Raw genomic sequence first — 25591 nt, 5'->3', positions numbered from 1 at the left:
TTGGAGTGGAATTTGGTGTTTGATTTCTACATGAACATGCAAAATTGAACATCAAATCCCTTCTAAAAATGAAACAAGATCGAATTCGATTTGAAAACTGAATGCAAAATAAAATCTTAGTAAATTTGAGATTTGCTAAGGGATTTTGCTGTTCGATTTCAATTCGATTTCAGGAGATTTAAGAGATTCATAAAAATTAATCTGAAATGGAACTTTAGTAAATTTACTAAGGAAAATAGATCTGAGGCTGTTGGAACAGAGAAATGGGGAAAGATCATGGAAGGAGAAGTAGATATGTGTATCATCAGCATAGGTGGTACTGTGAAATATCAACAGGATGGTAGATAATGGGAGGTAGATTTGGACATTGATACAAGGGAGTGACCGTTAGAAAGGTAGGAAGACCACAAGAGTGCAGTGTCACCAGGTCTGTGAGTACGGGTGATGCATCCGGTGCCGTAGGCCAAGGCTGCCTGACGGTTCTGACTGTAGGTGTCACCGGGTGGATAGGCGAGCGGTGCAGGTGGTGTGACAGCCAGGGAATGAGACGTCACATAGTCATGATGTCTCATCTCTGAAAAGAGGAGCAAGAAGAGTCCTGGTCATCCTGAGTCCAGTCCCAGGAAACCATAAAGAAAACAAAAAAAAGGAAGAAAGAACGGAGAAGCAGGTAAGTAAAAGGGCGGGACACACAGAATCATAAAAGAGACACTCGCTGGTCACATGGTGCTGGGCATGATCCGATCTGGGGAACTTAGGGGTCTATTTACTAAGCTTTGGATGGCGATAAAGTGAACGGAGATAAGGCACCAGCCAACCAGCTCCTAACTATCATTTTTCAAACACAGCCTGTGACATGGCAGTTAGGAGCTGATTGGCTCGAACCTTGTCTCTGTTCACTTTATCTCCATCTAAGGTTTAGTAAATAGACCCCATAGTAACTGACAGACTGCTGTTGTTCAGTACTGTGTAACCAGAGGCGAGTTGCAGATATTATCGTAGAGAAGAAAGGTCTCCAGCTAAAAGAAATCATCCCACGGAGGCTGTCTGACATAATATTATTATTGGTCACGGGCAGAATAGGGGGAGCTGCAAGCCACTGGAATGCCATATACAGCGGGATCGGTATGGAATCCCGGCTGCCGCATGGCCGACAGTTCGATTCCCGGCAGCCCGACAGATCAGCAGAGCACGGCAGCGGAAGCCCGACAGCGCTGGAAATCCCCATCGTCCCTAAGGGAAGTATAAACTAACCTAACCCCCTAACCCTAACCCTCCCTTAGGGGTGCCTAACTTTAACCTCCCCCCCAAGTGCATAACCCTAATCCCCCCTCTAAGTCCCTAACCCAAACCCCCCCTTCCCCGCTGCCTATACCTAAGTCCCCCGGGGGGGTGCCTAACCCTAACCTCCTCCCAGGGGGTGCATAACCCTAAACCCCCCTTCCCCTAGCCTAACCCTAACCCTCCCGGGGGGGTGTGCCTAACCCTAAGTCCCCCCAGGTGCCCTAAACCTAACCCTCCCCCCCGCGGCTGTCCGCTCACAGCGCCCGGCATCGGGTAAATGACAGGCGTCTAGATATAGATACCGGTCATTTATCCCACGCCGGGATAAAGCAGCCGGGAAGCCAGCTGTCGGTATTAAGGCAGCCGGTTTCCCGACTGCATACCTATACAGCAATGGTCTCTCCCTTTCTCTCTGGCCACCCTACTATGGATAGTGGCATGATGCAGATAAATAGGACCAGCTCATGGATGGAAGGGAAGTTCCTGGTGAAGCCCCTGCATCCTGGCACACTGGTCACTAAGCTGACATCGTTGTGTGGACCGAGAGCAGTCATGTAACTCCAATCACTTACACACTTCTGAATGGCCATCTCTAAATTGCTTTCCCCATATTAGTGTATGGGAAGGCGAATTGCGCACTTTTTTTGGGCACCACCAGACCCCGTCTCTATATCAAACAAAGCAGTGAAAAGCCCAGTTATAACAGGCGAGGAGTGATAAAGGGCTTATCACTGTTGCATGAAAATTGTTCTCACAGCCCTCTTCTCTGTCACTTCAGTGACAGTCTTCACCTACCCATTGGCCATTGCCCCGTATTCCTCTCACTCATAGCCGTTTGTCTCTTTCAGCGGTTCTACTCCTGCTAGTCGTGCTGTCACTACTGGAGACAGGTTCCCCCCTTCACTGAGTACTCCCGCGCTCATCTTGCTTCCCAGCTGTGTTGTGTACTGACAATTGTGGTGCTGTTACTTGTGCTCGGTTTATGTTTCGGTTACTGTATTGTAATGTAATGTTCTGTGTACCCTGTACTGTCCTACTGTTGCCATATGTACGGTGCTACGGACCACTTGTGGCGCCTTATAAATAAAATGTAATAATAATAATTATAATAGAGCCTTTGGTGAGAACATCACTGAAAACAATGCTTTTAGGGTCATATTTATTATCAGGAGTTAGACCCGATAATTGTAATTTATCGCCGCTTTTCACTACAATAATAAATGACATAGGAGCCTAATATATAGATATACACCCACAGGGACAGGGGCTCCAAAAGGAGCCTGTCCCTGTGACGTGTTCAGAGTGAAGTAACTGCATCAGCTGTCTCTGCATTGCTCTATCGGGACTCCTGAGCAGTTGCGGTCTACGGACCACACATGAGCAGTGGCGATTGCAGAGAAGGGTTCCGGAGGTGCCCTCTCACAGTAATTCCTGCGTAATATAGTCCATAGGCTATTATAGGATAATATTTTCTAGAGATGGCATTATCTATGTGGAGAACGTGTTATCTATCGGGCCCATTCTGGAGCTTGGTAAATCTGACAGCTTTGCAGTGCCGTTAGAAACCTAATGATATTGTGCACGATTTAGACGCATCGGAGCGACAAATCGTGCAAAATATGTGCAAATTGTGAGTATCCACTCACGATAACAATGCTGATGCACGTACCCACGGGTCGTACGTTGTATCTTCAGATCTTGCCTACAGCAGGCAAGATCTGCCAATCGCGTACACGTCGCACTGAAAATCATTAAGGAAGCACAACAGATCATTGGTCAGATTGGACACTTTTTAGCATCGTAAGGTGTCCTGGAGTGCCGTGGGGCTGCCAGGGACAGTTCAAGGGAAATCGTTCACAACAGCGCATCGTGTGCACATCGTCTAGTGTGTAGACGCCTTTAGGCTTTGGCTGCTGTTGGAAAAAGAGAGACCGCAGCAGATATCGGAAATAGATGATCAGTCAGCGCTACATTATCCAATATAACATAAGGTTTACCGTTTCGCTGTGTTATACCTGACAGGACAATGCAGTAAACAGCACGAGTGATTTCAGCCATGACTTCCAGCCTCTCATTTGGGGAAATACATCTTTTTGCTTGCTTTATTTAATAATGGACATTTGGAGCCAATGTGGAGTAACAACATATTCAACCTGTCTAATGAAAGCTATAAAAAGCAAGTTCTTGTTTTTGCTACAAGTAAAACACAGGAGCTGACTCAGACCCACTCGCTAAGATGCGTTCGCTCGTATCTGCCCGATTGTCGTTTTCTGCGCATGCATACGCATCACAATGCGCGTGCGCGAACCACTGCGAGAGTTCAGGAAGCGTTCGCTCGCTGCGCATAGACAGCCCAGCAGAGTGAGTGACAGGAGAAGCCGTTTCTGGGTAGTAATTGGGGCTGGCCACTAGAAACGGGGGAGTGGAGGTGCAAACGCAGGCATGCCTGAGCGTCTTAACGCCGTTTAAGAGGCGTACATAATTAACAGTCAGTGTCATTGTACACGTCACCTGGTTGTATTTCACACTGAAGTGATCACAGTGCATGCGGCAGGGTATGGTCAACCTCAAGCGCTGCGAGCGCATCTGATGGTGCTCGATGTACCAATGGTTTCATGCACTTCCTGGAGATGACGTGCGCAAGTGGGCGTCTTAAGACTGGCTGGTGGTCATCTGCATACTCAAAGTGATCGCACGCCAAGACATAGTGGGCGTGCTTATGACTTGCCTTGCGATCGCCTGCCTTGCTGGGTGTGTGCCGGATTTGCATACGATGGGTGCAAAAGAACGCATCTAGCGAGCGGGTCTGAATGAGCTCCAAAGTCTGCACCATTGCACTAAAGTCGCTATATTAACAAACACTTCCAACATTGCACCAAAGTCGCAAACTACATATCCCAAATTACTGCACCGTGCCTTGGAATAGACGCTGTTACACACTTCTCTCCTAATTAGAATATAATTAAATACTCCACATGAAGTGAAACATTAATAAATCAGAAAAAAAGTAAACACATCATTACATACATTTTATATACAGAATTACTAAATTATGCAGAAAACAGACATAACTTTTAGGATCAGGGATTGCCTCTTAGCAGGTGCAATGATCACATGGACCTGGTCTGCCAGATATAAGGATTTCCCTGTACCGCAAAATACCAGAGACAGTCATTTCTTTTCCCCATAGTAACTGCATAACCATCTTTTTTGTTTCTTTCCTATAACCCCATACAATTCTCCATGCAGCGTGTGATGTACCAGGCCGCGGTTTTGCAGAATAAAAGGGAGGGAGTGGGTGGGAGCTAATGGCCATGCTTGATGATAACTTGAGCCTTGGTGATAGCTGAATGGGGTGGTAATTGGATATGACCCCTCAGTTGCATTTAACTTGAACATCATGATTATTTACCTGGATAAAGGATTTAAGACGTCTGCGCCCACTGACTCACAGGATCCCCATTATATAGAATGCTATCCTTTTTCACATGGCTCCATCTGTTACCAGTAGTAAAAGGCAGATCCCATCCACTCTCTCACACACAGCATCAGGCAGAAAAGGATGACATTACCTGCTGCTGTCCGGGCCTGGCTTGACAGAGATCCGCAATGGGAAAACAATACGACAGATGCAGATACAGAGATGGAGGCTGATAGAGGCTCAGTCCCTGTGTATGTCAGTCACGCATGTAGGAGAGCGGCGGCTGCGCTGCTTTCCGGCATCTCCAAATAAAGACAAGTCTTGGGGGCTGCAGGCGGTGAGGGGAGAGACGGCAGCAGGAGGGGAGGGGAGAAGGGACGCAGCAGCAGCAGAGATGGACACTACTAGTGCGGGATGTGGCGGCTGGCTGCCAGGTGGTGACTGCACAGAGAACACCGTCCCCAAATTACTGCAATTATTATTATTAGAAAGGGAAGAAGAGAAAACACTTCATTTACTTTAGATTCTTTTTTGTATCTGAGCCAAAATAATATAATTCAGTACAGTTATTTAATTCTTTGGTCTATTTTTTTAATTCCAGTTTATCGACAGTATGTAATCCACAAATAGCTTTTCTTATGCTGGGCATACACAATACAATTATCTGTCAGATATCTGTCCAATCTTGCTGGTTGGAATGAAAACCTGGTAATGTATGGGAGCAAATGACAATAGACCATTTGCTCACAAACACTGGAAAACACACAAAAATGGTCGTTCAGACAAATTGGTTAAAACACACAAATTTAACCAATTTGAACATTGTTTTTTTGTCCATTTTCCAGTGTTTAAAACCATATGATCGACTGTCATTTGCTCCCATACATTACCAGGTTTTCATTCCGCCCAGCCAGATTGGACAGATATCTGACAGATAATTGTATAGTGTATGCCCAGCATTACTAATCATAGAGGGGGGTGGAGTGGGAAGGAGGGCGGCTGGGGAAGGGGGGCGGGGGTGGCGTGTATCAGTGTATGAGTACAGTATGGGTGGGTATGAGGTGTTTAAAGGATGAGCCAGACACTGAATAGAATTCAACCTGTTTATTGGGTGAGGCACAATGGTTCCCAGGTGGTTCCGTTTGTGGGGTTGGGGATGGACAGATGGTTCCGTGTGATCCTGGTCAGGGAGTGGGTGGACCCTTTGAGGGGGCTTCTTGTCGTGCAGCCCTTCTGCACGTCCCCTTTGCTGGACCTATGGTCTACAGTCTTAATGGACCAGGATGTGTGTGTTGTAAAGGAAGTCCCGTACAGTAGCAAATGGCGGCGTCCCGCACTGGTTGTAATAGTAACCTACCGGAAGGTCTGCTGTCCCTGGTTTGGTGCAAAGTTGGTATGTTCTTCGGTGTGGATCCGGTGGTTAATGACACCCTGCGTTCGCATAGTGTCTGCTGGACGGACGCCCGTCACTGCTCTGTGGGTTAGGGTGATGCGGAGGTCCGCGTTGCAGTTCTGCCCCACGTTCCCGTGGATTTAGTGATGAGCACCAATGGTGTGTTGATGCAGCAGTGATGTGCGGGGGATGTAGGTTCTCCAACGCGTTTCGGCCTGAAGCCTTCATCAAGGAGTTACTGATTAATGGACTGAGAGGTGTTATATAGGTGGAGGGTGGGTGTGTGGGCGGTCTCAAGTGGGTGCATAGCCTATTGTGGCCGGAGGTGTTAATCTGAATTGGATACAGGTGTGGAGGAGGGGGCGGTGTTGTTAACTGAGTGATTGACACGTGTAGCGGCCAACCAGTGTGCGTGTGTGACTCAGCTGTGAGGGGGAGGTGTACGGGCATGAAGTTGGTGCCACGTGGTTATGGCCGGGCTGTGCTGGAATGTGCGTCGCCGGGGGAACGCTTGTCAGATCGGGTCTCCGTCTGACGTCACGGACCACTCTGCTTACTATATTACTAATCATAGATGTAGGAATCGGTTTGACATACCGCCGGACCTAAGCCTGGCGACTGAAATACCGAAGCCGCAAGTCCGGCAGATGAAGATTCCGACAGCGCCTGGTAAGTATCCTAACCCTCTCCTCTCCCCCCCTAACCCTCCGTTAGGAGTGCCTAACCTTCCCCCTTAGTGCCTAACCCTAACCTCCCCCTAGGGATGCCTAAACCTAACCCCCCCCTCCCTGCTCCCTAAACCTAACCCTCCTTGGGGGGTGCCTAACCTCCCCCCCGCGGGTTGCCTGACCCTAACTCCCCCTTCCCCTAGCCTAATCCTAACCCTCCCCTAAGTCCTCCCGGCAGTTCCTAAACCTAACCCCCCCGCGCGGCTAACAGGTCCCGACGCCCGGCTTACCTAAGTTCCGTATGCCGGGAGTCGGGATTTCGGCGTGGGGCTGATGATAGGCGTTGGTATTTATACGCCTATCATTAGTCCCATGCCGGGATTTCACAGTCGGGAAGCCAGCCAGAGAGTGGAAGTTTTCCGATGTACCTGCCCTAGACTGTATGTATGTAGCTGTCTAATGTGGAGAGCAATGGTTCTTATTTTTAAATACTGATTTAAATGATTTATCAAAATCAGCAAGGAAACATTACGAGAAACCATACAGAACTGTATTTATAGCATAGGCCCTGAGTGGACAATACAGCACTACAAGTAATCTTTCACCAATATATAAACTCGCAACAGTCTTGGAAGTAAATCATGGTAGGATTGTATGTGACAAAGACCACGGTTGGCTCAAGGCATGCTCGACCAGTGCAGTCAAACGGGTGCCACCCCATAGAGGGCGCACCCCTCCCAACCATCCCGATTTCAGCGGGACAGTCCCATTTTTCAGGCACTGCCCTGTTGTTCCACCCGCAAGGCCGAAGTGTCCCGACGGTGGTCGGGAGGTTGGGCACCTCCATCGCCACATTATTGGTGTGACCTAAGGTGCCCTATACTCTTCGTTCTCTATGAACAAATTCATTACCAAACCTATCCACTTCGATTCACTCTTTCCTTTCCTCTTTTTTCTGCTGTATAGTCTGAATATCTGTCCGATATATATCTGTATTTTGTATTAATTTACTTATGATTAATATCTAGAGATCCTCTAAACTATTGAAGTAACAACAATATTTAATTAATAGTGAACTCCATTCTGTATGGGTTTTTGTCTAGTTAATGTAACCTTTGACGACAGAGGTCAAGATTATAACAAACAGATATTTCTATTACAATAATTTGAGTTATCATTAATATATTTCATATATGTTTTCTCACTTATTTGAGCTCTGGGCCTGATTCAGAGCCGGACGCTCTGACCAGAGCGCTCGCTCTGAATCAGGGCCCTCCTACCTCAACTTGGAGCGGCTTCTTGGACGCTCGCATAGCTGTGGGTTACCACCCACAGCTTATGCGAGCGTCCATGATGATGGTCGCGATGGTCAAGACCATCGCGACCATCGGGCTTGCGACGAGACCCTGCGGTAGGGTCTCACTACTGATGTCAGTGGGGCCGGACCCAGACGGTAGGCGTTGCCATGGGAATGCCTCCATCTGGAAGCCACGCTCCCGGCACGCCCACCAAAGGGGGCGTGCTGTCAGTCACCATCGACAGCACGCCCATTTGGTGCGAGACCCCGAGCGACGGCTACCCCGTCGCTCGCTGGGTCACGTGCATGCGCACAACGGAGCTCCCTCCGTCGTGCGCATGCGCATTAGGGCACCATCGAGCGGGTCTGAATTAGGCCCTCTGTTAGTATTGAAGAGCTTGTCATATTAGCCTTATGGACAATTACAATGAATTGTAATAATAATTACGCTAAGTATAAAGCACTAATCACTTTAAGATTTATATACAAATAAAAAAAAACATCTAATATTGGAAGATTTTTTTCTTTTATGTATTAGCAATTGGTATATAGATTTTGTGAATTTTTTTTTTAATGTGCTATCACTAGAACCATCACCAGGAAATTATCCCTTGTTTGAAAAATTTTGTTAGATGTTTATTGCTACATATCAGATTATAGTTTCTTCTCTGAACAAGTTGGGGAACAAAGTTAAAAACTAGCGAAATAGACTCCAGGGCGGTCCCCAAGTATGGCCCAGGTGTTTTTTGGATTGCAGGGGCTTGTGGCAGGTGGATTTTTCATGATTTTTAAACCCCACTTTAGGAACTTTTAAATATTCTACCCCCCATTTTCAAGTACCCCAAATTTGCAGGGACTAGTTATTTTCAATTAAAAAAACAGCAAAATGCTATTCTTCACCACTTCTGCAAAAACGCTATATACCACCTATTGAGACCATTTAAAGTAGCCAAATACATTCAGCAGGGCTATTCGGGGGTACCAATAGTGAACCCCCATGTCAGTGCATCTTTTGGAGGGTGTCAGGCTGATTCCCACAAATCTGACAGGACTTTTCGCCTGTTTCAGTTTCGCCGGGTGCCGTTTTCGCATCCTTTCAAATTGAATGCGGGGATAAGCGGGGACGCTCGCGATACTTTTTCGCCTGCAAAACACGCGATGTAGGCGAAAAGTCCGGCAGGCGAAAAAGTATCGCGGGTGCGAAACATATTGAATATGGGCCTAAGTATCTATGGGGGTTGAACCTCCGCATTGTGACACCCCTCTAAAGAAATCCCGATTGGGAAGAAACGCGTTCGGGATTTGAAAGGATTAATACAGCACAGTTCCGGTTATATGCAGCCAACCCTGTGTTCCTATTCCGCTGTCAAATGCCGCTAATTACAAGCAGTTGCCTTGGCCACAACGACTCAGTTTCCCAGTGAGAGAAAGAGCCGGACTGGTCATCCACGTGTGTCCTTCACGTGTGCCCTGCCGTTGGCACTGTACTATCCTACCCGGTGTTCCCATAGCGCACGCCCTCCCCGTAGAGAGATGAAGACGGGATCGGGAGGTCCGCACAGCACACTGGACCTCATTCAGAGGCGGTCGCTCTGGAGCAATCGATAGCACCCAAAGTGATCGAGAATATGCAAAATGAGCGCTCAGTCGCAACGCACATCGTAAGCGTGGAAACACCCACAACAATGAAAGCACACCTCCTATCTCTACGGCCTAATTCAGAGTCGGTCGCAAGCGGCAACCTACGTCAGCACGATTAACACCTGTTACAGTGTTAATTGCCTACTGACATCGGTTGAGGCAGAAACCATCGCCTGCACTCGCAATGCTTAAGGTAGACCCTGGGCTACCTTTAGCACTACGAGCAGTAGCATCGTTATTGCAACGAGATGACGTGTGTGATGCCTCACTCAGTAATATATGCATGCCCTTAAAATGCCCTTTTTAAGGTCAACCACGCCTGCGTGCGCACCACCACACCCCCGTTCACAAGCACCTTCCCCTGTAACCACCCACAAACGGCATGAAATGTCAATCTCAGCTACGACCTCGTAGTGACTAACACACAAGAGGATTGCAGTCAGAAAGACAGGCTTGCGCACTGCCATGTACATGCATGTGCAATTGAAAAAAACATAGCTCGTTACGACCAATTGCTCCGTGCGACCGCCTCTGAATGAGGTCCACAATCCCAGCGGCTCCCTTCGCAGGGAGATGGAGGCGGAGAAGACCAGGTATTTTACCATCTTGAAAGGTATACTGAAGACCTGCTGTCGCCCACTAAATGGGCCACGAGTGCTGTCTATTACAGGGTCAGGTACCAATAACCAGACACAGCTTTCCAGCAATATAATTGGTAAGTACATTAAACGGCTTTTTGTACCAACAGGTGCTGAAATATTTAAACTATTTTAGTAACAAACTTACTCTCATGGTTAACTTTGCAACATTTACATGGAACACTTGACTACTGTTTTCATTTTTTAAGTGGATATATTTTTATTGTTAAACACCAGGCTTACAGCGGTGTTTCATCTATTCACAGAGTGGGATTGATTATTTTAAAAATACCGGCTGCTGGAGTAGAAATTGAGCTATTTGTGTATATATACATACAAAAAAATATCAGAACTATTTTTCAACACTGCTGCTGTGGACATTTCATTTAATTTTATTTTTTTTATATTTTTTCCTGATACATCATATGTATATTTGTATGTAGATTATGTTTAATAATAGATGTGATGTACATTTACATATATTTTAGAAATACAAGTATCAGAATTCAATTATATGTATAATAAATGTCATTTATTCATCTTATGCATACGGGCATATTTTCAGGTTATTTATGATTATCATTATTTTTTACCTCATCAGCGCTGTTCATTTATCTAGTTAATTAGTTCCTGAGTGGACAATACAGCACCACAAGTAATCTTTCACCTATATATAAACTCGCAACAGTCTTGGAAGTAAATCATGGTAGGATTGTATGTGACAAAGATCAGGGCCGATTCGAGGCATGTTCGACCAGAGCGGTCGAACAGGGGCGCCACCCCATAAAGGGCGCACCCCTCCCAACCGTCCCAATTTCAGCGGGACAGTCCTGTTTTTAGGGCACTGCCCCGCTGTTCCACCTGCAGGTCGAAGTATCCCACCGGTGGTCGGGAGGTTGGGCACCTCCACCGCCGCAGCTGTGCGGTGGTGCCGGCCCCAGAGAAGAGGAATGGATGCCGTGCGCATGCGCGCAGCATTTATTTAGTGGAGGGAGAGAGTTGGGGGCAGCCCAGCTACTGACAGAGTGGTGGGCTTTCCTCCAGCCTGACATTAAATGGGTGGTGTGCCATATGGGCACAACCCCAAATAGCATCATTTAGGTGTGTGGTCTACGGTAATGCAGGGTTATGGGGCGTTGGAGTCCCTATCTGCACAGTGCGCGGCTCCTGCTGGAACCAGCCCTGACAAAGATTAGCGAATTGTGTCTCACCATAGAGAAAATGTAATAGGCTCCAATTGGCTGGATCCTATCAGGGGCATAGTGGAGGCAGAGCAAGTTGAGCTAGTACAATGCTCTAGGTGCTGAGGTTGACATGGGGCGCCATCCTGTCCAAATTAGCCGGGGCAGAACTATGGGAGACAATGAAGGTGTCTGCCACCGGAGCAAAGTACTGAAGGGGCACCTCCATTGCCCACAATATATTCACCCCACTTAGGGCTGTAACTATGTGCCCGGAGTGTACCAATACATGGGACCTCTTCCCAGCACCTGATAAGCCACCATACGCTAGTGTAGAGCTCCGTGTCAGACCATCAGCTGCCACCTCCATCTATCTATAGCCTGTTTCTACTCATTGGTGTCACTGCTCCTCAGCAGCTTCTTATGTCAGTGTGACACGTCCAGTGCGCCCTCACCCGCAACTCTTTGTTTCACTCCTCCCTGGTGTCAGCCCTAGCCTCAAACCTGTGCAACAGTCTCGGTGCTCCCCCTCACTCACAACTCCCTGTCCCACTCCTCCCTGGCGGCAGCTCTAACGGCGGAACCATGCAGCAGAGTCCTGAGTGGCTGGCACAAGCATAAGTGTGGCTGCAGATCTTCTAGGAGCTGAATGTCAACAAGGATGCACCGGACGGAGCTACGGGTAAGAGGGCATGGGAGGAGGGGCCTGGATCACCAGCGACTGAGTCTGGGGGCCAGATTTTTGATGGAGCAACTTCCCAGCATGTGATGCAATCGGCAGTAGACTGGGCATTTTGTGATTTGTAGTCCCATCATAGTGGCAGTCTTAAAGTATCCTGACTTAAAACTCAGGAGGACTCCCCACCCCACATCAGGTAGCTTTCGCCAGGAGCACTCTGAGCCTCATGCTAATTGCATCATACAGGTCACTATCTTATCTGTGACTAATGCATACAGATGTGTCCACGTACATCTATCCTCCGTGCACGACAATCCGAAGTCGCGTTACACATAACGTGTGAGTGCAAAGTGACTTGGTAGCGCCGAGCATCTTTTCGTGCAAATTTTTCCATTCAAATGTGTCTTATTTGCACAGTGATGCGAACAGGACGAGCAGCTTCTGCTGATTAAAATGATATGCAGCATGCCTATAGTCTGTGCGCTACTGCGGGTGTATAAATGCTACATAACAGTGTCATCGGCTGTGACGGGGGCACCAAATTATAACTTGCCTCCGGTGTCTGGGATAAACTTACGCCACTGCGTTTGATTGTTCCCTGAGCCCTGGAACTACATAAGTAGGGTACACACTGATAGATATATCACTTGTTCCATTGAACGTGCGATATATCTATAGTGCATCTGATAGTGTGTACAGTGGATATGTCTGTGAATGACGTTGTCTGCAGCACAGCAGATACATCATGCAGATATATTGTTTTATCTGCTAGTGTGTACGGGCTCAACTGGGCGGGTTAATTTAAATGCCCGCCCAGTTGTGATGTCAGCACAAACATATCGCTAAAATGATTGGCAAGTGTGTATACAAGTGTGTGTACCACTCAAGAATGGCTCCTATGTGTGTATACACTTACCAATTGTTAGATATATAGACGGGTTTGTACCCAGCTGCAGATGAAGTGACAGGAAGGCATGCAAGAGCGTGCTGGCATATAATAGACTGACCATAAAATCCAGTTGTATAGGTAAAGAAATTGGAAATATTATACAGATAGTGCACACAGTTGTAATTTAGGGCCATGATATTGAAATCAAGGGCTACCACAGAGATATGGCTCTTATGTTTAGGGATAGCTATTGAATGGTTAATCATCAATGGTTCCCCCTGGTAAATGCCATCTGTATTTTACATTGATGGCAAGAAACCATTGATGGTTTCCACCATTGAACATCCCTGCTTGTACTACATGGTGGGCAGCGAACAAACACTGAAAGGGTGGTGGTTAAGCAATGCTTAAGGGTAATTGAAGCAAAGTGGGCCATTTAGATTAGGGGCTAGTGGCTAAACCATGTTTTGGGGGATTGGGGCTGTGCTTCATGACACTTGCATCAGGTAAAAAAATACATTGCCAAACTCCATCTTCGCTGGCGTAGAACCATGGGACCTCCACCATCGCTGGCAAAACCAAAGACCATCGGTGACAAACCAAATAAGGTTGCTAGCCCATCCCTACCTGTGTTAAGATGGTGACAACCCAGTGTCATGTAAAAATAACAAAATAACTGGATTGCCCTATGTGTCTATAATTATGGCTAGTATGGTAGCAAGAAGAGACCTCAGTGACTTCAAAAGAGGGTGATTGTTGGGGTGTCTTTGACAGGATCTTCAGGGGCCAAGGACAACTGAATTATCTAATATTTTTCCAAGTAAGGATGTCTATGAAGATGTCAGCATGGAACTCTTCAAAGTTCCAGAGTGGGCAGAAGTACATTTCGCAGACGTGTGATATTCATGCATTTTAAAGGCAAGTCAAAACAGGCAAGAAGCTGCAGGTCAATTGACACTCTTAATCCATTGAGTGCATTTTTTACACCGACCTAAAGAACTTTTCAGTAAAGGTATCAGGTTGTTCTAAACTGTAGTGTGGTGCATTTTCCTGGCTTCGCTTGGAAGCAAGGTCAATGCTACTCTCCTTTTAATGGTGCTAAGTGATCATCTTTACCCCATATTGCAGTATTCCTTTAAAGGAGACAATGCCCCAAATCCATCATCATGCCTGGTCACCCATTAGTTGAGCATGACACTGATGTTTTAAATATGTCATGGCTTCTCAGTCACCAATTCTGAATACAATCATTCATTTTTGGAGTCTTCTGGAATTATACCCATGGCAGCTTTTTCCACCACCATTAACCAGATCGTCAATTCCAGACTTTGGTGGACCCCATGGCATATACAAGCAATCCTGCTGCATGGATGCCCAACAGTCTATTAAATTACTTTAAATTGGTACGTAGATTTTGTATCTACCTGTATGTAATATACACTTTCAAATCTCTAAGAGAACATCAGAATATAAAATTAGATGTCCTGACTCACTGACTGACTCACTAACTCATCAATGCCCAACGCAAACCCCTGGACCTAGAAACATGAAAATCATACTGTGTCATCATGGCTGCAGCACAGTTCATATTCAAACACCAACTATCATCCCAAGTGCTGACAAACATCACTGGCAGTTGGTGTGGCTCCCTTATTTGAATAGTGAGGGAAGGAAATGTGTTACACAGAGGTTAGAGGAAAATGTGTTACTACACAGGTGAGGGAGGGAAATATCAAATGTGTTATTATGAGGTGAAGGAAAGGAATGTGTTACAACACGGGCGAGGGAGGGGTGAGCGCGCAGCATTATTCTTAACTGGGTACACACCAGTGATGTGCGGTTAGGTAAATGGCTGGGAAGGCACTGGCTAGTATCAGAGCCGGTTTTACAGATACATATATGAACTTGAGGGTTCTTGTGGGCATTATACAAATGTGCAGCAGTATATAGTGCTGGAAAAAAAAATTTGATCAGGGATGTGCGGAAAAAGTAGACAGGGGAGGCAGTGCCTCACCTGCCATACACTTTATACTCCAGAGTTTTGACTATAAAAATAATTAGAATAATACAAAGATATTTATAATATGTTCTTTAAATATTTCTTATAATTTTTACAGTCAAAACTTAGGTGTATACCTAAGTATGACAGGAAAGGCTCTGCCTCACCTCACTGCACGTCACTAGTACACACTATACAATCAGCAAATCAACCTAATGGTGCCCACAGACATAGCGATGTGCTCATGATCCGACATCGTGTACGATGTCCCCTGAACTCTCCCCGGGAGCTCCCCGGCAGTTGTGGGCACGATTTAGTCAAAAAATCCGCCAATTTGATTCATGATCTCATAATCTATCAGATCGTACGCATCGTGAGATCGTGCAGGATAAATTGTGAGGTTACCAAAACAAGACACGAGGCTCTTCACGATTGGTGGGAAATTTAAATAATAATAACAATGGAAGGGGCTAGCCAGGGGGTATAAAAATCAGGCACCATTTGAACCCTGTGCACCTTCTGCTCTGCTACTAGTGAGGCTAGGTGTGTACCTGCAGAACCGTGTACATTGCTACTGTGCTCTGCTTTGTATTTGGCTTACCTTTTACAAAGTGTCTTCTACCTGCAAGTGTGTGCTACCTGCATTCTATCCTGTTCCTGAATTCTGTGCTGATGGATCCCTATCGGTATAGAGTAATGGTCACCCAAGCTGGGGTCAAGGTGATCCAGGAGAGGGCCCAGCGAAGGAGGAGAATAACATGCTGAACCAAGGAGTGGCTGCAGCAAAGGGATGCTCGCTCTCACTTGTCCCTGCTGATGGAGATCAAGGAGAACAACTCGGACGACTACCGCAACTACCTGCGCATGGATGACGCCACCTTCCAGGAGTTGTTGCATCTGGTGACCCCCCACATCTGCAGGCAAGACACAAGGTGGCGTAGGGCAATCCTTGCTGAAGAGAGGCTGGTGGCTACCCTACAGTACCTGGCTACAGGAAGATCATTTGAAGACCTGAAGTTTGGGATACTCATCTCACCTCAGTCCTTGAGCGCCATCATCCCGGAGACCTGCAAGGCTATCGTTAAAGTGCTGCAGTACCAGTATCGTGAGGTAAGAAAAAACAACACACTACACAAGTTTTTTTTCATTTTTTTTTTAATGTAACTCTTTATAATAACTGTGACAGCCAATAAGGCAGCATTAACAAGATTGTGCTGCATAGCAGTCATTAACATTTGTGTGGCAACAACACTACATAGTAGTCAATTCCATTTTTTTGTAAGGTTTTTTTTTTTTTAACTCATTATAAAAACTGACAGCCACTGTGGCAATAACACTGCACAGTAGTCAATAAAATTTTTCTGTGGGTTTTATTTATAAGACAATAAGGCTGCATAAACCAGACTGGCAATAAATTATTTTTTAGCTATTTTTAATATATAAAATAAACATGTATATAAATTGTACAAAACAGCATTATCACCAAATTTTATCAATCCCAATAGGTAGGCTGATGTATGTTGTACGGTGGGTCAGACACCAGATTGAACAGGCCAATACACACATGGCACAAGTACAGATTGTGGCCCCGGCTTCCAGCAATCTGTACTTGTGCCATGTGTGTAGTGACCTTGTCCAATTAATGTCATCACCACCGTATAGCATACAGCCAGCACCTATTGGGAGTGATAAACTTTGGTGATAGTACAGGCAAGAAGAAGAAAAAAAAAATTAAGAGTAATGCGGCAAATCTTCCTCTGACTCCCGCAGAGCATTATAAATGGTCTGGCTTGTGGTTGGGGTGCTGGGTGGGGAGTAATCTCCAACTGGGCTGGGGGGGCCGCTGACATAGGTTGTTGGGGCAGGCGTGTAAATTGCTGTTGAGTGACCTAATTAAAAGCTCATAGACGAGCCTATGGAAATTTTTCTTAGTGAGCTCATCCATTTTTCTCTGTTAATATGTGCAGTAAAATCATCGATATCATCTGGCGGTTTCTGAAGGATGCGTTCAGCTAGTTGGAGAAACAAGTCCTCCTGTTCTGTGTGCTGATGCTTTCTTCCCTGTTTTTTTTTTTTTGGTGGTACTGAAGAAGATGATGGTCCTGGTAGAATGGGTTTTGTTGCTGGGGTAAAATTTTCCACCTCGCTGTCCCCAACCAAACTTTGGTCTGACGTGGAGGGCATATCAGGCTCTTCGGTGGGAGTCTATATAGAGAAATAAAGGAAAACAATATTATAATCATGTTTTAACACATTTTTTACTGTTCTTCCAGTTTCCTAAAACCGTGGATGAGTGGAAGAGCATCGCTGAAGAATTTGAACAACATTGGAATTTCCCTAACTGCGGAGGAGCCATTGATGGAAAACCCATCCGCATCAACCCACCTGCCAACACCGGATCATATTACTACAACTACAGAGGCTTCTTCAGCATCGTTCTCATGGCAGTGGTGAATGCCAACTATGAATTTTTGTCTGTGGATGTCGGTAAGAATGGCCGTGCTACCAGAGACTCACCAACAAAACCCTCCACTTGCCGTCACTGGACGAGACAAAGCACGGCCTAAATTACATTTTCGTTGCAGACGAGGCTTTTGCATCACATGAACATGTGATGAAGCCATTTGCACAGAGGCCTGACCAGAGAGAAGAGGATCTACAACTATCGTCTATCCTGGGCAAGGCGCATTGTGGAAAATATGTTTGGAATACTCAGCAACCGATTCCGCATTTTCCACACCACCATAAACCTATGTGTGGAGAAGATAGACTGGGTCATGATGGCATGCTGTGTGCTGCTTAACTTTCTGCGAAGGAAAACTACACAACGAGGACCAGTCCCAGCTAGACCAGAAGATGTAGGACCTCCAGAGGAGATTTCCCAGTTTACATCAGTGTCTGCAGCACCAATTCCTACAACATCAACAGCACGTGCCAAAGAAGTGAGGGAGGAGTATATGGCATATTTCAATGGACAAGGTCCGGTGCCATGGCAGGAGCACTGTCTGTGAGATAAGTGACTATAGTGGACAATTGGGATTGAGCTACAAAAACAATCAAAGGCTTTGGTTTATGAACTGTGGGCCTGATTCAGACCCAGTCGCAAGCACTGAGCGCTCACAACCGGGTCGATGTTTGCCCACTGGGCATGCGCATGATGGAGCCGGCTCCGTCGTGCGCATGCGCGAGACCCGGCTAGCGACAGGTACTCCGCCGCTCTGGGTCTCGCACCAAAGGGGGCGAGCTGTCGATGGTGATTGACAGCTCGCCCCATTTGGTAGGCGGGAAGGGGGTGTGGTTGGCCAAATGGAGGCGTTCCCGAAGGAACACCTGCCATTTGGGGGCGGCCCCACTGACATCACCAGTGATGTTAGTGGGAGAGCTTCCGGCTCTATTAGAGCCAGAAGCTCTCTGGGGCTTGCGGCCATGAGACCCTACCACAAGGGTCTTGTCGCAAGCCCGATGGTCACGATGGTCTTGACCATTGCGACCATCAACCTGGCCACTCGCAATAGCTGTGGATGGTCACCCACAGCTATGCGTGCGGCCAGGAGGCCAAACAAAAAAAAAATGCCCTGATTCAGAGCGAGCACTCGTTCAGAGCGTCCATCTCTGAATCAGGCCCAGTGTCTCTACTTACCAAAATTTCCTCAGACGGTCCACTCACTTTTGCCGCCTCCTCTTCTCCCTTTTGCTCGGCCATCAGGACAACTGACTGGTGTTGTGGCTCCTGTTTGCTGATGAAGCTTATTAGGTGATAGAACCACAGTGTTGGGTGGTACACGTCGTCGGTGCCTGTACCGGAGCTTTTTGAATCGTCCACTTTTCTATTTTCCTTTATGTAGACGGTACGCAGTTTCTGGATTTTGTGGCGTACTGTTTTAAGATCAGCATCCGCAATGAACTTTTTGGTGTAGTCCAACAACACCCTCAAAGCTGCCAATTTCTGAGACTTGTTGTGGTATTGTCTACATGATATCCGCCATAGACACTCCTTTGACTGTAGGATCTCGAGGAATCCCGTCACAAACTCCCATTCACTATCCATAGATATTGCTAGGAAGAAAAAATAATGACATTTTATTAAGCTACAATTGTAAATTGTTTTGTACATTTTTAATGTTTATTTCTACAATTTTCAATATTTTTTAAAATGTTTTTCCTTTCCAGGTTTTTATTATGTTTTTATTTGTATTTTTTAATATGTTTTTATTTGTAATTTTGTTAAAAAATTTTACAGGAATGTAATGTGTTTTTATAAGTATTGTAATATTTTTTTTAGGATTTAAATTTTTTTTATTGTATTGTAATATGTTTTTTTACAGGAATGTAATGTGTTTTTATAAGTATTGTAATATGTTTTTTTCCAGGATTTTAATGTATTTTTATTGTATTGTAATATGTTTTTTTTTCAAGAATGTAATGTGTTTTTAAAAGTTTGTAATATGTTTTATTTTTGTTGCAATGTAGTTGTTTATGTTGTTGACATACATTTGTTTATGGTGGTATATTCAAACATCATTAACAAATGTATCACAAGAACAAAAACAAATTTAATATATGTATTGATGTTGTTGTAATGTTTTACTTTTTGTTCTTGAACTAAATTTGTTTTTGGCATTTCATTTTATTTTGAGTGTTTTATGATTTTGAAGTTATTTATTAGGTGGCCCGTCACATTGGTGGCCAGTGAGTGGCTAGGTTGGTGGCACACATTGGTGGTCAGTGGGAGGTTAATGCATTACCCAGCCACCGCCCGCCTCATTCCGGCGGGTGGTGGCTGGATCATGCATTTATAAGTGGTAGGCACACATTGGTGGGTAGGTGGGTGGCACACATTGGTGGTCAATGGGGTTGCATTAAATACAGTACCAATACTCACCAAAGTGCTGCAATCCAGACTTCAGTGTGCAGGCTCTATTGTGCTTCCTTCTCCTTCTATCCACGATGCTGCACAAGATGGCGACTGGGCGTGTACAGGGTCCTGTCAGTCAAATTCCCGACGTATGATGAATCGTGAGATACATCGTGAGTAAAAAGTACTCACGATCTGCATCACATAGTGTCCCAGATTGGCAAATCTGCCCTACAGCACGGCAGATTTGAAGATGCGATGTACGACGAGTGGGGATGCGCATTGGCATCGTGATCGTGAGTGGCATATTTTACATGATTTGTCGTCACAATTCGTAGAAATTGGCCAAATCGTGTAAAATATCGCTATGTGTGTGGCCATCTTAAGTTTGTATGATCAGCTCGATAATTGTATAGTGTGCATGCAGGAGCGTTAGCAGATAAACGGCTTCAAGTGCTCCTGCAATGGCTGGTTCAAGAGTTCGGGATTTCATGTGCTGCTTAAAATTCTGAACCCATTGAAGAAAGTACACACTAAGCTGAAAATAGCTTGAAGATTAGATAATCATTCTGTCAGATTGGAGTGTATCTGATCTGCAGAGTTGATCTGCAAGCAGGCCGATGGCTATATGGGCCGGTTTAGCCCGAAAGTCAGGCCAAGCACCTCCGCCTCCTGGCACTCTACTTGGCCAACATGTAGAGAAATGGCATCATGCCACAAGGCCACGTCCCGGGGAGGCGTGGCCATTTCCCTTTTCTGAGCGTGCGCACAGAGTGATGCCAGAGCTGTTTTACAGCCCTAGTCAGTCTGTGTCTGCAAGTGTGTACCTATCTTTACACTGCCATTTAGATTTGAGTATGGGCACGTCCAGGGGTGGATTGGGGACTAAAAGTGACCCTGGAAAAAATTCTGGAATGGGCCTCAGATTGGCGGTAACAAATCAACTATAGGTGGAGCCAACACCAAAGCTGCAGTTGGTGAGGTACATAGTGATGGGACCCTAGACCTGATTCAGACCCACTCGCTAAGGCGCGATTGCTTGCTCTGAGCGATTTTTGCCCATCTGCACATACGTATAATTTGCAGTGCGTGTGCGCAATCCATTTGTTGTGATCTGATTTTGGTTGCTCGTAAGCCACTATCAGGTCGCTGCTTTGAGTGACAGATAGCGCCGTTTGTGGGAGGTAACAGGGGATGGTGCTTGTGAACGGGGGAGTGGATGTGCAAACGCAGGCGTGTCAGGCCGCCAAAACGCAGTTTAAAGGGAGTGCATAATTAGCAAAGTAGCATCATTGTACACATCACCTGCATGCATTTCAGCCAGCACTGATCGCTGTGCTTGCGGCAGGTTAAGGCAACCCCAAGGGCTGCGAGCAGCTCCGATGGCTCACGATCGTCCTGATTAATCCTTCATTTCCCAGAGATGACATGTGTTGCGAGTAGGGATGTGCGCCGGACCATTTTTGCCGGATTTGGATTTGGTTCTAATTCGTCGTCCGGCTTTGGATTTGGATTTGGATTTGCCAAACTGCGGTGACTGGCTTTGGATTTGGATTTGGATTTTTTTACAAAAATTGACAAAAAAAGCTAAAATCACATAAATTGGTCTTTTTTTTCTTCCTAGAGTATTATTAACCTCAATAACATTAATTTCCAGTCAATTTAGACCATATCACAGCTTATAATATTGTTTTCAACATTATTGGCCAAAGGTTGCAGTGAGCTGACTGGTTACTAAGCGACAAAGCAGCGGCACAACGACACAGACACCACAGTATAAAGCACATCTATGACATATTGCCACACAGCAGTGGCAGAAATGAAAAGTAGTGCACCCACCCAGTGGGGTACGGCCAGCAGAGTCACAGTGCTTGTTTACAAAGTGGGCTACGGCCCTAGGAGTCACAGTGCACAATCTTATTCGCAGTACACCGCACATAGGGCCTTATTCACATTACACCATAAAGTAGTGTCTCTTATTTATGTTACGACACACAGTAGTGCCCCTTTTACACAATGCCCACAGTAGTGACCCTTTTACACAATGCCCACAGTAGCGGTGTCCCTTACACAATGTCCCCCAGCAGTGGTGCCCCCTATGCAGTCCCCTTAGTAGTAGGGTCCACTATGCAGTGCCCCCAGTAGAATGCCCCCCAGTAGTATGCCCCCCATTAGCAGGCCCCCCCAGTAGTATGCCCCCCATTAGCAGGCCCCCCCCAGTAGTATGCCCCCCATTACCATGCCACCCAGTAGTATGCCCCCCCAGTAGTATGGCCCCCCCCAGTAGTAGGCCCCTCTGTAGTATGGCCCCCCCAGTAGTATAGCCCCCCCCAGTAGTGCAGACCCCCCCAGTAGTATGGCCCCCCCGCACCCCCAGTAGCGCCCCCGGCCCTTGCACAAATTAAAAAATAAAAACTTACCTGTATCCCCGCTCCCGCGCCGTCCGCTCTGTCACACGCTGAGGAGGGAGCCTCATGTGTGAGCTCCAGCCGGCTTCCTCCGTGCAGCAGCCAATGAGAGTCTGTGTGACTCTCATTGGCTGCTGTAACAAACACACAGCTGCCGCTGGCGGCTGTGTGTCTGTGTCTGTGTAGGGCAGAGCGCTATCACTGCGCTCTGCCCTACACGCGAGGAGACCTGATGTCGGATTCTCTAGTGAGAATCCGACATCAGGCGGCCGCCGTTCGGCCCCGAACGGGGATCCGAGTCAGGCGGTGAACACCCGAACAGGGTTCGGGTGGACTCGGATCCCCAATGTTCGGAGCGGTTCGGATTCCACAGAATCCGAACCGCTCATCTCTAGTTGCGAGTGGCAAAGGGGCTTCTTTAGACACTTGCGAGCGCACTTTGACGTAGCTCGCTATAACATAGTGGGCGTCCTTACGCGACGCAGTGCAAGTACTTCATTTAAATATCTTAGGCCTTTTTGCAAAAGAGCGACCGCAACTTGCGAGCGGGTCTGAATGAGCTCCCCTGTGTGCAGTTCCTTGGCAGCGCCATACATTCAGCCAGAGCCAAGGTGTGGTTTAGTGTGAGAGCAGATGGAAGATGGTTCTCCCTGTCCACGCAGAGTGCATCTGCCAGGGTCCGGGACAGGAGGAGACAATCAGATGCCTGCAGAATCAGACAGGGCCACAGGGGCAGGGACAGTGGAAATACCTGATGCTTTATGGGTCAGGTTCCAGACCATGCACTTGAATAATACATTGTTACTCTACCAGAGGGTAATTTACTTGACAGAGCGGGACCACGGACTGGTGGCTAGCCTAGGTCTCTACCCCTGCATTCTACCAGTGGGCCCTTTGTGCCCCAGTGTGACGATAGATGCCTCAAACGAAGACTGGAGCAGGAGGCGCCATGGCAAAGGTTGCTGACAGTGAGCGGCAGAGGTTCAGGCCTGTCCTATGGGATTAGAATTAACCTTCCAATAGCCCTATCTGTCACCAAGCTCCTCATATACCCACAAAAGACTGCCCTTCAGCCCAGCCAGCAGCATGTGCTCAAAGGATAGTAATGTAACCATGAGTACTGACAATGTCAGGCTCGTCTAACACCCTCCCCTAACTGTAACCTAACCCTAAATGAAGCCTAATTCTAACCTCACCCTAATCGAACTGCAGCCTAACTGCAGCCTAATTTTAACTCTACCCTAACTGCAGCCTAACCCTAACTGCAGCATAATCCTAACCCTACCCTCACTAGAGCCTACCCCTAACCTAACTACAGCCTAACCCGAACCGCAGCCTTATCTTAACCTCACCCTAACTGCAGCCTAACCTCACCCTAACTGCAGCCTAACCTGGCTGCAGCCTTATCTCAACTCTACTCCAACTGCAGCCTAACCACAGCCTAATCCTAACTCTACCCTAACTGCAGTCTACCCCTAACTGCAGCCTAACCTCAGCCTAATTCCTAAATTTATGTATCGACATTCTGTATGCACAACGACGGCATGTCAATGTCGACACCCTGAATGTCGACAATATGGTGTCGACATTCTAAATGTCATCATGATAACTACATAACCTCCAGTGCTCTTCATTTCTAATATATAGCTACTTCATATTATTAATAAATCATAAGTGTAACATGTACAGTAACTTACATTCAATGTGGAGGAAGAGGATTCACTGGTACTGAAGCTCTCACACAGGACCCCATTATCAATGAAGCATAACCCCTTTAGTGCACGCTAAAGGGTTATGACTTCTTTTCTGAAGACAGGGGTATATTTGACTAGCAGCCCAATGTAAAAGGTGCTGGTAACATACAATGGCTTCAGTCAGCAGGTATAAGTGCAGATACACAGCAAAACGACTCACACATACTGTAGCTGCATCAATGTAATAAATTGATAAATATTTCCCTTAAGAAATTTGGTTGGAATTTAGGGAACTCACTAGCAGACGCAGCAATCAATGGTGGGTCTCCAAGCTGGACCGCATTTGTCTTGGAATCCTTGAGCGGGGTGGCAGACTTTGGAGTGACATATTCGGCAGTCAGCACAGCGTGACATATTCGTCAGTCAGCACAGACGCAATGGAGACTCAGCAGTCAGCACTGCAAGCACTGGGGACACGACAGTCGGAACAATAGGCCAGTGTAGGATACATGGCTCAGACCTCATCAGACGCAACTTGGACTAGCAGGATGAAGGGAGGGTACCCTTTTAGGAACTGTCAAACAGGAGTACCCCACTGAGACTGCCAGACAGGAGTCCCCTTCTGGGACTGCTCAGGCGTGGCAGCTGTCTGGGGTACTCTGGCATGGCCCGGACTTAGCACGGAACAGCTGTTTCCTCTGGAATGGAGGGAAGGGCTGAGTGAATCCCAGAAGCAGTGACAGACAACTTGGAACTTGACTGTTTACTGAGTACCCCAGAACTTAAAGCATGAGCTGCATTTCAAAGTCAAGCAGAGGGGTACAAACGGGAAACTCCAAGCAGGTAACAAAGACTGGAGATACATGCAGTAGGGTAGAAGAGAATGAATCCCCAAGCTTCTTAGAATAGTGTCAGCTTCTGAAACTTGTTGGGAAGATAGCATCCTCAACGGTAAGGGAGTTGGTGTCAAACTAAAGTGCCTTCCTGCTGCAGGACTTGCTGTAGAATGGTCAGCAAGTGCGAAAGATTTTCTCAGAGGACATTGTAGAAGGTAGTGTTCAGAACTGACATAGTAGAAAAAAAAACGGTTGGGAGTTCCTTCTGCGATTCTGCTCCTCCTTTGATAAAGGAGAACATGGCCTGCTGATAGGTCTGGGCCTGTGAATACTTAAGTGCTCAGTCCTCTGAGCAAAATCCAGAGGAGGACTAGAAAACCCCACAAAAGTTCCTTTGCTGGGGCCACCATAGACAAGTCTTGGCATTTATATCCTGATCAGCAATCGCCCAAGTATAGACGAACTGGCTATGCCAAATGCAGCAGACAAGAAGTTACCTGAGATATGATGTGTGAGGCATACTTACCTACATTGCTGGGCAGCTTTCCTCTTTGGGGGGCGGGGCCAGACGATAGACTGCATTAGGCCCCGCCCCCTTTACAGAAAACACCCGTGATTCGCGGGTCCGTGAGGAGGGGGCGGGGCTAAATGACGCGATTTGCCTAATTTAGCCCCGCCCCTTCCCGACGGACCCGATAATTTCAGGTA

At 46.7% G+C, this 25591-nt stretch overlaps 1 protein-coding gene across 2 annotated transcripts in view; it reads right to left on the bottom strand.

Annotated features, from left to right (window-relative positions):
- The window catches only part of CAP2 (cyclase associated actin cytoskeleton regulatory protein 2), a 180558-nt gene extending 175433 nt beyond the window's left edge, over positions 1-5125 (bottom strand). The window contains exon 1 of one of the 2 annotated variants that reach the window (XM_088475831.1): positions 4857-5125. The gene's annotated coding sequence lies outside the window, so the exon portion shown is untranslated. Of the gene's footprint in view, positions 1-4696; positions 4725-4856 lie in introns of those variants that run through there. The other variant, XM_088475833.1, reaches the window with a different exon arrangement.
- Between the last annotated feature and the right edge of the window lie 20466 nt (positions 5126-25591).

Source organism: Taudactylus pleione, unplaced genomic scaffold (genome assembly GCF_031769625.1).
Source record: "Taudactylus pleione unplaced genomic scaffold, aTauple2 ptg000179l, whole genome shotgun sequence".
Taxonomy (NCBI): domain Eukaryota; kingdom Metazoa; phylum Chordata; class Amphibia; order Anura; family Myobatrachidae; genus Taudactylus; species Taudactylus pleione.
Note: the sequence above shows the minus strand (reverse complement) of the source record. Positions and strands in the feature narration are given on the sequence as shown.